This window comes from Nannobrachium achirus, assembly GCF_963921795.1.
Source record: "Nannobrachium achirus genome assembly, chromosome: 20".
Lineage (NCBI taxonomy): Eukaryota > Metazoa > Chordata > Actinopteri > Myctophiformes > Myctophidae > Nannobrachium > Nannobrachium achirus.
Window position 1 is genome coordinate 51,043,263 of NC_137827.1, and position 14,558 is coordinate 51,057,820.

Consider the following 14,558-nt stretch of genomic DNA (forward strand, 5'->3'; position numbering starts at 1 on the left):
AACAAGTCTAAGCCGTCTCAGAAATCTATGAAAATGTTTAATCTGCAACACAATTTTATACATTACGTAGTGGGGGTCCCTGCTTCATCTCTCTCTCAGCTAAGGGGTCCTTGGCCCGAAAACGTTGGAGAACCCTGCTTTACAAAACCAAGTACTCTACCAAGCAGATGTTACGCGTCATATACTGTATCACTTATCCAGATCCCATGTTAAATAAAGAGAGTACAGTAGAGCAGGGGAAGGCAATTATCTTTTATGAAGGAAGGACCACATGAAGATATTACCATGCCATAGTGGACCAGATGGATTTCCTTATAATTAGAACCAGACTGGACGTCAGGCTGTTTCATATCCCATTCACTGCTCTCTCTCTCCCATATTTAGCATTCAGGCGGTAGTTTGAATACTTTACCAGCGGCAACCGCAAACAAGGTTAGGATTTTCTTTTGAAAAGAGTGAATTGCCATTGCTAAAACAACACAGGGTAGCCTATGAGGGTCTGCTGGGTAGCCTATGAGGGTCTGCACAAAAGCATATCACCTATAAAACACAATGAACATCTATAACCTTCCACACCCAACCATAACACATAATAACCAATATTTACCAGACTCACTTCAGAGGTAGAGGCCATTTTATATTAGTTAGACCTACTTTTTTTTCATGTTGCTAAAATAAGTTTTGAGGACAGGGCTCAATGCAGCTGTAGCTTGTTTTATAAACGAGGCCTAATGCCAGCTTAGTCAGCAAACTGTTCACTGTGCCAGCTAACTGCAGGGTTGTTTACCTATAATCTGTCCATGACTTTAAGGATTTTCTCTCCATTTACTATGTATCTTTGCTTGATGCATTTCACAGGTAACAGTGCGCTGCATGGGTCACTGCTTCTCAACATACGGTCTGGGGACCACCATGAGTCCAAATGGACCCTTATGGGCCTGTCACTTTGAGAGTGTATAAATGTAACGAAAAGGACCCATAAGGGTCCATGAAGTTCCATTAGTACACTCTCAGAGTTAAATAAACTAGACCTTACCCGTTCAAAGATGTGTGCTCCAAAATATACTGTGCAGAGTGTGGGTTGTGGGGAAAGTTACTGTAACTGGTGCGTGCGTGAGAGCATCATGTAAGGAGCAGCTCATGGAGGAGTGTATATTTATTTACCCGTTGGAAGATGAGACACACATCAAACGCACCTGGTGAAAGCGTGTGAGAGAGAGAGAGAGAGAGAGAGAGAGAGAGAGAGCACATTCCTAACTGTGAGAGAGGGAGCTGTGTGTGTGTGTGGGGCTACAGATCCCATGGCCTGGAGGAACAGACCGTAACCCTGGCAACAGACAGTAGAAAACGCTAATAAACAGCTTTAATTTGGAAGAAATGAAATTCGGGCTTCACAGTTATGTCAGGTGTGTTCATATGCTAATGGTGATGCGATTTCAGATCAATTGCTCCAGCCACTGAGGAGAAACGCTGTTTCAGACGGACGGACAGACATTCGCAAAATTATATGTTTGATAGATATCGAGGCTTTAACTGTGCAGGGTCCCAGAGGGGGTCCGTGGTCTAATGCATATCAAACTGGGGGTCCTTGAAATGAAAAGGGCTGAGAATCACTAGAATCTAGTTAAATGGCTGTAAAGTTAATTGATTTAATAACATTCATCCTGCCCCCACACAGAACTAGCATGGATTCATTACTTGATCAATACGTGAGAAAACACCCAGAATCAGCGTTTTAAAACGCCTTGCGCACAGCTCATAGACTGGGTGGCCAACATGAAGATCCCCATCATCAACACTAATAAGTGTTGTTCAACAATGGTTTCTGTCGCGCTGCGATGCGTTGAGAGCTTCGAGGTCGGCTATTTTTGCTGCGTTGTACTTGTACCACACTGAACTAATCAAGTCAATACAAGAGATGTGGTGTATGGATTTCTACAGTGAAAGGGCAATTCTTTCAACAAAAGATTCTGCATTCAAGTTCAGGAGAGAAGGCGATTCTCTTGATTGCATGCCTTCAGGTATGGCATGGAAAGAGGGGGCATTTGCATTTCTTTCACCATGGTAAAAACTGCATTCATGGTCTGCAGAGGGCACTTTTTTACAGACAGGTAAAAGGGCAGGGGCTCAAGCCCCCTTTGATGTCTATGTGTGCACGTGTCTGGAGGAGAGAGCTTATTTCACCCACGCAAAAACCCGGGCAATGCTGGGTAGGCTACTGAAACTCAACCGCATTGATCGACATCAGGCAAACCTATAAGCATGTAGGGGCGGCAGTGGGTCAGGAGGTAGAGCGGCCACTTGGGAACCGGAAGGTTCCCAGTTCGATCCCGGGCTCCCCCAGAGTTAGTGTCAAAGGCATGTATCAAAAAAGCATCCCGCTACGGCCAGTGGAGACACCCCTATACTCTATAGAGACGCCCCTACTGTTAGGCTACTGTTAAAGCCTGCACTTGACACTTTGTGCTGTGCTCAAAATAAACTTGACACTTTGTACTGTGAAAGGCCTCTCATTTTATTTATCTTCTATGCTGGGTGCTTTTTAATGGGTTGGCATGGTACAAAAGAAGAGAAATTAGAATTAGTGAAAACAGCTCACAACATACGTTTTGAAAAGATACATTTATACTTTTTTTGTTCACTACGAGAAAATGCAGACACATAACTGTTTATTTACAACAGCCAAAAATGTAATACATTTGTAAAACATGGGCAGTAGGAAACAATTAAGGGAACCATGAAATGTGAATTAACATTCATACTCATTAGTTGCATTTCCATAAAGCTTATTCGAATTCACCTTTACTTTAACATTAAAACCCGAACTACTGTCATACTCAAGATAACTTATGACGCGTCGGGTTTTATAACTAGTTGTTGACAAGGCAACAGGCTTTCGCCAATCAGAGGCAAGCGGAACGAGAGGGGGGTCTCCACCGACCGTAGCGGGATGCTTTTTTGATACACGCGTGTCAAAGTGCCCCTGAGCATAGACACCGAACCCCTAGTGTCTTTGGTGCCTTGCATGGTTTCCTCCGCCATCGGTGTGTGTATGGGTGAACGCAATGCACAATCATTGTAAAGAGCCTTTTGGATAAAGGCGCTATATGAATACACCATTTACCATTTATCATGTATACTTTGCATTGGGCCTACTTTTAATTTATTGGATATGGGATAATATAAATTCATAGCCTGTGGTTGAGTGAACCTGCAGTGAAGGGAGAAGATGTATACGGGCTCAAGCCGCTCGGCCTCCAGGGCCCGTGCATGCATGGATCGAACTCCAAAGAGCAGAAAGCGCTGAAGCAGCATCATATTGTCCTGTGCACACCACCGAATATGAAATCCTCAGGGCAGGTGCTTTTGACAGTGACTAAAGGCCCAGGGGGTGAGTGCCCGTCCAAAGGAAGATTGGTACTGTAAGAGAGGGGAATCTGAGCTACCCCAGGGCTGTGCCTGAGGTCATACAAGCTCCTAATATAATTCAGGTGGAATAAAGCCAGAAATATGGATTAATTTGTCACGTATAATGATCAATTGCCAGACCAACAGTATAACAAAGATTGTGTTATCCAATTGCTCTGACCTTGGTGATAAAGTAAAAAAGAAAAAAATCACACCCAGTGTGAGGTGAGCGGTGCCTTTCGTTAATTCTGTCCCGCGAAGCTTGGCCAATGCCCAGCTTTGCGGGACGGACATACATAGAGTCAAAGCCAGATCTAAGAGCAGTTAGCAATGCTAAAAAAAAAGAAAAAAAAAGAATAAGATAAAACAGGTTGTCTTTTGGATGGTTTAATCAAGGCTGTTGAATTGGAATTTACTGTAACTAATCAGGTGGACAACGCTGTTGGTGAAGTGTGGAGATGATGGTTTGTCATCAGAATATCTAACTGATTGAAGCTCTTTATGTGGTGTGGACTAAGGCTGCAACTTATTTTCATAATCGATTCGTTGGGCGACTAATCGATTAATCGGATAATGGCACTTTTTTTTTGCAATTACCATTACAATTTAGCTTGAAATTGTTTTAGGCATTTTTTTAACCAACAATAAAGATGATAAAAAGTATTCTTCCTTCAGAAATAATAGCCTATTTTATTGACTGTACATACTTTGACTGTACATAACTGTACTTTTACATTTGAATACATTGTAACATAAATATTGTATTATTGTTATTCATTCACATATAAAAAAAAAAGAAGAAAAAAAAAACATTCAAGTCCAGTGGTTTTCAAAGTGGATTCCTGGGGTTCCTTCAGAGGGTCTAAATTAAGTCTGTATACAAATGGAACCAGTAAATTGCCATTGATTTATTGTTCACACTGTCGGCTGTTTGCAAACTTAAGAGCTTCAAGGCTTTCACAAGACACACCTCCGTCGAACTGAAAGCTCACAAAGCGTCACGGATGCAACAAGCTGTGGGCTTGTAGATCAATGGTGTTCCTTCCCTGCGTTCAGTGCGTTGTACACCGAAGCATTAGGCAGGAATGCACTGCAGCGAAAGGGGCTAAGAGCGCCGCAAGCGATGCACCGCATTTAAGATTAAAACAACGTCAAATGCAACCTGTGTGATGCAAAACATCCAGCCGTGATTGTCCATTAGTTCACCGGGGGACGTGTCACATAATGATCAATTGCCAGACCAAGTGTTGAACCTGCACGTGAAACTACAGTGCTATGCTACTAGCCTGCGTAGCAGCCTGCTACGCTACATGGATTGGGCCCATCAACCTCCCCACTCAGTCTGGCTGGGCGGGCTCCTTTCTTTCCGAGGGAGGCGCAGAACATAGAAGACCAGTGGAAACCACTTGAGAAGCGTACTGACTGTTTACACACAAAGGGTTTTTCACCACTGTGGACAAGCTGGTGCTTCTTCAGAGTCCATAACTGACTGAAACCCTTTTCACACTGTTTACACGCGTGAATCGAAACTGCATCCCGGTTCCAACAATGGACCAAGGGCGGAGTGCTTGTTTTCGGTGGAGATGACGGAGGCGCACCGTCTCAGGAGACCATGAGCCACGCGAGACACCGCCGAGCGAGCGGTAGAGAGCGAGTCGCAATGTCGAGTGTTGCGACGGTCGCATGAGCCGACTCAGCGCTGTTACCGACTTATGTGCCGTTATGCACAGAATAGTAAATCTTTAGCCCCCCGACTTTTGTGCCAAAAGTCGGGGGGCTAAAGATTTACTATGGATTTACCTCCGCGCGGTCCAAGGGAACACAACGGAGCGCTCCCTACCTCCGGTTCAGCCAATCACAAGCTTCCGCTGCTGGAATGAGGATGCTGTTTTGATACACGCTGTTTACACACAAAGAGTTTTTCTCCACTGTGGATACGCTGCTGGTGTATCTTCAGGTTACCTAACTGACTGAAACCCTTGTCACATTGTTTACACACAAAGGGTTTTTCTCCACTGTGGACACGCTGGTGAGTAATCAAAGAAGATAACACACTGAAACTCTTGTCACATTGTTTACAACAGAAGGGTTTTTCTCCACTGTGGGCACGCTGGTGATTCTTCAGAGAATTTAACTGACTGAAACCCTTGTCACACTGTACACACACAAAGGGTTTTTCTCCACTGTGGATACGCTGGTGTGTCTTCAGGTGACCTAACACACTGAAACTCTTGCCACATTGTTTACAGTGAAAGGGCTTTTCTCCAGTGTGGACACGCTGGTGCTTTTTCAGAGAACTTAACTCATTGAAACTCTTGTAACACTGTTTACACACAAAGGGCTTTTCTCCAGTGTGGACACGCTGGTGCCTCTTCAGAGAAACTAACCAACTGAAACCCTTGTCACACTGTTTACACACAAAGGGTTTTTCTCCACTGTGAACACGCTGGTGTGACTTTAGAGAATGTAACATACTGAAACCCTTGTCACACTGTTTACACAGGAATGTCTTTTCTCCAGTGTGGACATGCAGGTGATCCTTCAGGTGACCTCGCCGACTGAAACCCTTGTCACACTGTTTACATACAAAGGGTTTTTCTCCACTGTGGATACGCTCGTGTCTCTTCAGGTTACTCAACAGACTGAAACTCTTATCACACTGTTTACACTGGAAAGGTTTTTCTTTGGTGTGGATATGCTGGTGCTTCTTCAGAGTCGATACCCCAATGAAGCTTTTATCACATATGAGGTTTTCTTTCCTGTCCAAGTCATCAAATGTCTCCTTACTTCTCCTGGCTGAGTCCTCCTTTAAGTCCTCGCAAGATCTCGGTTGGTCTGTGTCTCCTTGTTTCTGGCTGCTTACACAGCTGGTGATTTTCTGACAGGAAGATGAGGGGAGCTGTCCATCGTTCATCATTTGACGGTAGAGGTTGTTGTGGCTCTTCTTCGTGTCTTCATGGAGGAGGAATCGAGACGTGAAGGCGTATGGAAACTCGGGACTGGACACCTGTCTCTTGGAAGATTGGTTCATGCCCCGTTTCTGCTACTTGGACTGTGAATTGGAAGGCGTTTCTTTGTCCTTTGCAGGCTGAAAGATTTGGGTTTGATATACAGTCACTCTCTTTCTCCGTCTCTAATTGTCTGTCTCTCTCCCTGACTCTCTGACTCTCACAGTAGTCTCTGTCTGTAAATAACTTCTCTTGGTCGTACTCAGACTAAATGTGATGTTTAAGAACTGCGTCACATCTTATTCAGGTTAACCAGAGCTGTGGTCTGACATCACACAACACAAACCGTCGACATCATTCCTAATAACACCGATTTGCACATCTGACAGTTGCAATTCATCCATCTGTGAATCAGTTGAATGAAGTTGTTGACCTAACTTGGAAAACATGTTTGGAAGAAGAAAAAAAATCACACCAAGTGTGAAGTGAGTGGTACTATTTCTGTGTTCATTTCATTAAACGTCCCGTGAAGCTTGGCCAAGGGTGTACAAACAGACACCAGTTGACCAATCACAGTCCGGACAGAAACGGGACAAACAGACAAAGCCAGATGTAGGAGATGGTAGCACCGCTCAAAATTGTTGAGCACATTGTTGTTCAACAATGTGGTGCTCCCAACCGGAGCGGCTTTTTGAGAATCCAAGTCCCATTCACATCCATTATGAGAAAGGAAAAGGTTTTTCAAATGACTCCTCCTCAGTCTGTGCAATGGCAGCGCTGGAAATGCTAACTACATCTCTCCCACACTATCATATTGCTGTAAATAAGTCTTACTGTCAATTAAAGTAAAAATCAAAACCTTTATAGCTTGCTGCATAGCTGAAATGAAAGTTCAAACATATGGTTTTGCCTTCTTGTAGTCCTGAACCTTTTTCCTTGAACTGCACCCTTTTTCTGAATTGTGTTGTATAAATAAAACTTGATTGATTGATTATAAAGATTATAGACAAGCAGATCTTTTGTTCAAACCTTTCAGGAGGTCAAGTAACAGAATATGAAGCATTTGAAGTTTGTGGAAGAGTCGTCTGGCTTGAGAGACTACCAAACAAAACAAAAAATAGAGTTGTTCATAGTTGAGCCGTCTAGATCATCGTCTTTCTTTCCGCTTAAGCATGGCCTGATTGGTAGGAGCCATCCGGTGGACAAATCTGTTGGTGAAGTATGGAGATGATGGTTTGTCATCAGATTATCTAACTGATTGAAGCTCTTCTGTGGTGTGGACACGCTGGTGCCTCATCAGATTCCCTGACTGACTGAAACTCTTACCACATTGTTTACAATGGAAGGGTTTTTCTCCACTGTGGACAAGCAGGTGCCTCTTCAGAGACATTAACAACCTGAAACTCTTGTCACATTGTTTACACACAAAGGGTTTTTCTCCACTGTGGACAAGCTGGTGCCTCTTCAGAGACATTAACACACTGAAACACCTGCCACACTGTTTGCACACAAATGGTTTTTCTCCAGTATGAATACGCTGGTGATTCTTTAAAGAACCTAACACACTGAAACGCTCTTCACACTGTTCACACACAAAGGGTTTTTCTCCACTGTGGACACGCTGGTGTGTCTTCAGGTGACCTAACAGACTGAAACTCTTTTCACATTGTTTACACACAAAGGGTTTTTCTCCACTGTGGACACGCTGGTGAGTAATCAAAGAACATAACACACTGAAACTCTTTGTCACATTGTTTACAACAGAAGGGTTTTTCTCCACTGTGGACACGGTGGTGATTCTTCAGAGAACGTAACTCACTGAAACCCTTGTCACACTGTTTACACACAAAGGGTTTTTCTCCACTGTGGATACGCTGATGTGCCTTCAGGTTACTTAACACACTGAAACTCCGGTCACATTGTTTACAGTGGAAGGGTTTTTCTCCAGTGTGGACACGCTGGTGTCTTGAGGTTACCTAAAACACTGAAACCCTTGTCACAATGTTTACACACAAAGGGTTTTTCTCCACTGTGGACACGCTGGTGCCTGTTCAGAGAAGCGAACTGACTGAAACCCTTATCACATTGTTTACACACAAAGGGTTTTTCTCCACTGTGGATACGCTGGTGTATCTTCAGGTTACTCAACAGACTGAAACTCTTATCACACTGTTTACACTGGAAAGGTTTTTCTTTGGTGTGGTTATGCTGGTGCTTCTTCAGAGTCGATACCCCAATGAAGCTTTTATCACATATGAGGTTTTCTTTCCTGTCCAAGTCATCAAATGTCTCCTTACTTCTCCTGGCTGAGTTGAAGTCCTCGCAAGATCTTGGTTGGTCTGTGTCTCCTTGTTTCTGGCTGCTTACACAGTTGGTGATTTGCTGACAGGAAGATGAGGGGAGCTGCCAATCGCTCATCATTTGACGGTAGAGGTTGTTGTGGCTCTTCTTCATGTCTTCATGGAGGACCCGAGACGTGAAGGCGAATGGAAACTCAGGACTGGACACCTGTCTCTTGGAAGATTGGTTCATGCCCCGTTTCTGCTACTTGGACTGTGAATTGGAAGGCATTTCTTTGTCCTTTGCAGGCTGAAAGATTTGGCTTTGATATATTCACTCTCACTCTCTTTCTCCCCCTCTTTGTCTGTCTCCGTCCCTGACCCTCTGATTCTCACAGTAATCTCTGTCTGTTAATAACTCCTCTTGGTCGTACTCAGACTAAATGTGATGTTTAAAAACTGTGTCGTATCTTATTCAGGTTAACCAGAGCTGTGGTCTGACATCACACAACACAAACCGTTGACATCATTCCTAATAACACCGATTTGCACATCTGACAATTGAAGGTTATCCATCAGTGAATTAGTTGAATCAAGTTGATGACCTAACTTGGAAAACATGTTTGGAAGAAGAAAAAAAATCACACCGAGTGTGAAGTGAGCGGTACTATTTCTGAGTTAATTTCATTAAGTGTCCTGTGAAGCTTGGCCAATGTGACTAAGGGCGTACAAACAGACACCAGTCACCGTCCGGACAGAAACGGGACAAACATACATGCCAGATGTAGGAGATGGTAGCACCGCTCAAATTTTTTTTTTTTTTTTTAATAATATGTTTATTAAATTTTTAGACATACATTATTTAGACAATAACAACACTATACAAGGAAATGAAAGAGACAAACAAACTGGAACAACAAAAACAAAAGTATAAATCATAAGCTCAGGCAATAACATGTAGAATGGAAAATTGTATACTTGATGAGCGAAGCAATCAATCCCCAGCCCCCCCACGACCCCCTCAGAATGGAGAGGGCAGGCGCCCGACCCAAATCGGAACTAGATACACTGAGCACAGTTCAGCATCAATCGAGAAACTTCAAGACAAGTAAAACAGCGACAGATAAAAGTCAAGGCCGACAGGGGAACCCTTTAAGCACAGCAGCAGATAGCGTGGGCCCGATGAATCTTAAGTAGGGGTCCCAGATTTTATAAAAGGCGTCTATCTTAGAGTGTAACATACATGTTATGTATTCACAAGGAATACAATCCATTATAATATTGTGCCATGATTTTTTGGAAGGAGCAACATCCTTGATCCAAAATAGGAGAATATTCTTCCTGGCAGCAAACGTTAACACATTGAATAGCCTCTTATGATTGGCATTGACAATATGACCATCTGGGAGACCAAGTATAAGACACAAGGGGTTTGGTTCTATGGGGACACCGAAAATGGTTGACAGTTCTGTTACGACATCAGACCAATAGTTCTGGAGCTTCACACATGACCAGAGACAATGAACGTAATTACCGATTTCTGTTTTGCATTTGAGGCAAAGTGGGGACACACTAGGATCCATTTTGTTTTTAAGGACAGAAGTTATATGTATACGATGTAATATGCGGTACTGTATGGATTTAGTCCGATTGCAGACAGAAATCTCCTTTGCATACGTCCACATTTCATTCCAATCAGCATTATCGATAGGGATGTTGAAATCCTTCTCCCATAACTGTTTGACAGCATGGGAGTTTGTGGAGGAATTTGAATTCAGTACTTGGTAGAAAATAGAGATAAGGTTTTTAGCCAATCGGAGAGAAAGAGTCCTTTCCACCTGCGAAGCCGAACAATTGGTTAACAGTGAGGTGTCTTTAGTAATAAAAGCTCTGATTTGGAAATACCTAAAAAGTTCAGGTCTCAATAAACCAAAACGCTGCTGCAGCTGTGCGAAGGACATCAAAATTTGACCATCAAATAGATCTCCGAGCTTTCTGATGCCCTGTGCCCGCCAGACCTCGAACCCCCCATCCTCATAACCTGGCTTAAAGTCGGGATTACCCACTACTGGAGTAAGAGGAGATGTTAGTTTAGAACGGTTCTCGATAGTACGGGTAGCCCTCCAGGCCCTAATTGAACACAGTGTGATGGGGTTAGAACATAGTTCCTTCACGGATTTAAAGTCTTTGATAAACAATAAGTTCCAAAGTGAGCATCTAGATTGAGAGGATTCAATATCAAGCCAAATTGAAGATGGGTCAGGAATACGCCAGCCAGTAAACACCCTGAGATGTGCAGCCAGTTGGTAATGCCTAATATTAGGCAGGTCTAAACCACCATCCGCACCGGCCATCTGAAGCTTGGCCATTCTCAGGCGAGGCTTCCTCCCATTCCAAATAAAGGAACTCAACCAACCCTCTAACTGCTTTATGACCTTGTTTGTCAGTAAAACAGGAACCATTTGTAAGGGATACAGTATTCTCGGGAGAACGTTCATTTTGATAAGGGCTATTCTACCCAGCCAAGAAAGCGGTAAAGGGGCCCATCTGACTAAATCCGTCTTAATGGTTTCTAGGAGAGGAGGGAAATTAGCTTGGTACATCTTATCGAATGTAGGTGTTATAGAAATCCCTAAGTAAGTAAAACACCGCTCAAAATTGTTGAGCACATTAGAAAAATCACACCCAATGTGAAGTGAGCGGTGGTCGTGCTTGCATAACGTCTTCAGACTAGGATTTGAGTCTAGGATGTACAGGCTATGCTACACACACGTTTTACTATGGCAAAACACTGAGAAAAAGGCTACAGACACACACACAGCCACTCTATGGAGCGGTGACCACCGCTCAAAAATTAAATACAATAGAAAATAAAAGAAATCACACCCAATGTGAAGTGAGCGGTGGTCGTGCTTGCATAACGTCTTCAGACTAGGATTTGAGTCTAGAATGTACAGGCTATGCTACACACACACATTTTGCTATGGCAAAACGCTAAGGAAAAAGGCTACAGTCTAGGATGTACAGGCTATGCTACAGACACACGTTTTGCTATGGCAAAACGCTGAGGAAAAAGGCTACAGTCACACGCACAGCCACACTCCCTCACACGCACAGCCACTCTATGGAGCGGTTTACCACCGCTTAAAAATTTTTTTTTTTTTTTTTTAAGAAATCCACAAAACAGGTATAGTACACGAACATGCTCCTTCAATCAGAGTCGCTGTCTGTTCAACAATGTGGTGCTCCCAACAGGAGCGGCTTGGCTTTGAAAGAGGCTAGCCGATGACGTCATCCGTGCTGACATTTTGAGAATCCAAGTCCCATTCACATCCATTATGAGAAAGGAAAAGGTTTTTCAAATGCCTCCTACTCACAGTCTGTGCAACGGTAGTGCTGGAAATGCTAACTACATCTCTCCCACACTATCATATTGCTGTAAATAAGTCTTACTGTCAATTAAAGTAAAAAAAATCAAAACCATTATAGCTTGCTGCATAGCTGAAATGAAAGTTCAAACATATGGTTTTGGCCTTCTTGTAGTCCTGAACCTTTTTCCTTGAACTGCACCCTTTTTCTGAATTGTGTTATATAAATAAAACTTGATTGATTGATTGAATATAAAGATTATAGACAAACAGATCTTTTCTTCAAACCTTTCAGGAGGTCAAGTAACAGAATATGTAGCATTTGAAGTTTGTGGAAGAGTCATCTGGCTTGAGAGACTACCAAACAAAAAAATAGAGTTGTTCATAGTTGAGCCGTCTGGATCATCGTCATTCTTTCCACTTAAGCATGGCCTGATTGGTAGGCGCCATCCGGTGGACAACTCTGTTGGTGAAGTATGGAGATGATGGTTTGTCATCAGATTATCTAACTGATTGAAGCTCTTATGTGGTGTGGAGGACACGCTGGTGCCTCATCAGATTCCCTGACTGACTGAAACTCTTACCACATTGTTTACAATGGAAGGGTTTTTCTCCACTGTGGACATGCAGGTGCCTCTTCAGAGACATTAACAACCTGAAACTCTTGTCACAGTGTTTACACACGAAGGGTTTTTCTCCACTGTGGACAAGCTGGTGCCTCTTCAGAGACATTAACACACTGAAACACCTGTCACACTGTTTGCACACAAAGGGTTTTTCTCCAGTATGAATACGCTGGTGATTCTTTAAAGAACCTAACACACTGAAACGCTCTTCACACTGTTCACACACAAAGGGTTTTTCTCCACTGTGGACACGCTGGTGTGTCTTCAGGTGAGCTAACAGACTGAAACTCTTTTCACATTGTTTACACACAAAGGGTTTTTCTCCACTGTGGACACGCTGGTGAGTAATCAAAGAACATAACACACTGAAACTCTTGTCACATTGTTTACAACAGAATGGTTTTTCTCCACTGTGGACACGGTGGTGATTCTTCAGAGAACGTAACCGACTGAAACCCTTGTCACACTGTTTACACACAAAGGGTTTTTCTCCACTGTGGATACGCTGATGTGCCTTCAGGTTACTTAACACACTGAAACTCCTGTCACATTGTTTACAGTGGAAGGGTTTTTCTCCAGTGTGGACACGCTGGTGTGTCTTGAGGTTACCTAAAACACTGAAACCCTTGTCACACTGTTTACACACAAAGGGTTTTTCTCCACTGTGGACACGCTGGTGCCTGTTCAGAGAAGCGAACCGACTGAAACCCTTATCACATTGTTTACACACAAAGGGTTTTTCTCCACTGTGGATACGCTGGTGTATCTTCAGGATACTCAACAGACTGAAACTCTTATCACACTGTTTACACTGGAAAGGTTTTTCTTTGGTGTGGATATGCTGGTGCTTCTTCAGAGTCGATACCCCAATGAAGCTTTTATCACATATGAGGTTTTCTTTCCTGTCCAAGTCATCAAATGTCTCCTTACTTCTCCTGGCTGAGTTGAAGTCCTCGCAAGATCTTGGTTGGTCTGTGTCTCCTTGTTTCTGGCTGCTTACACAGTTGGTGATTTGCTGACAGGAAGATGAGGGGAGCTGCCAATCGCTCATCATTTGACGGTAGAGGTTGTTGTGGCTCTTCTTCATGTCTTCATGGAGGAGGACCCGAGACGTGAAGGCGAATGGAAACTCAGGACTGGACACCTGTCTCTTGGAAGATTGGTTCATGCCCCGTTTCTGCTACTTGGACTGTGAATTGGAAGGCATTTCTTTGTCCTTTGCAGGCTGAAAGATTTGGCTTTGATATATTCACTCTCACTCTCTTTCTCCCTCTCTAATTGTCTGTCTCCGTCCCTGAACCTCTGATTCTCACAGTAATCTCTGTCTGTAAATAACTCCTCTTGGTCGTACTCAGACTAAATGTGATGTTTAAAAACTGTGTTGTATCTTATTCAGGTTAACCAGAGCTGTGGTCTGACATCACACAACACAAACCATTGACATCATTCCTAATAACACCGATTTGCACATCTGACAATTGAAGGTTATCCATCAGTGAATTAGTTGAATCAAGTTGATGACCTAACTTGGAAAACATGTTTGGAAGAAGAAAAAAAATCACACCAAGTGTGAAGTGAGCGGTACTATTTCTGAGTTAATTTCATTAAGTGTCCTGTGAAGCTTGGCCAATGTAACTAAGGGCGTACAAACAGACACCAGTCACCATCCGGACAGAAACGGGACAAACATACATGCCAGATGTAGGAGATGGTAGCACCGCTCAAAATTGTTGAGCACATTAGAAAAATCACACCCAATGTGAAGTGAGCGGTGGTCGTGCTTGCATAACGTCTTCAGACTAGGATTTGAGTCTAGGATGTACAGGCTATGCTACACACACACGTTTTACTATGGCAAAACACTGAGAAAAAGGCTACAGACACACACAGCCACTCTATGGAGCGGTTTACCACCGCTCAAAAATTAAA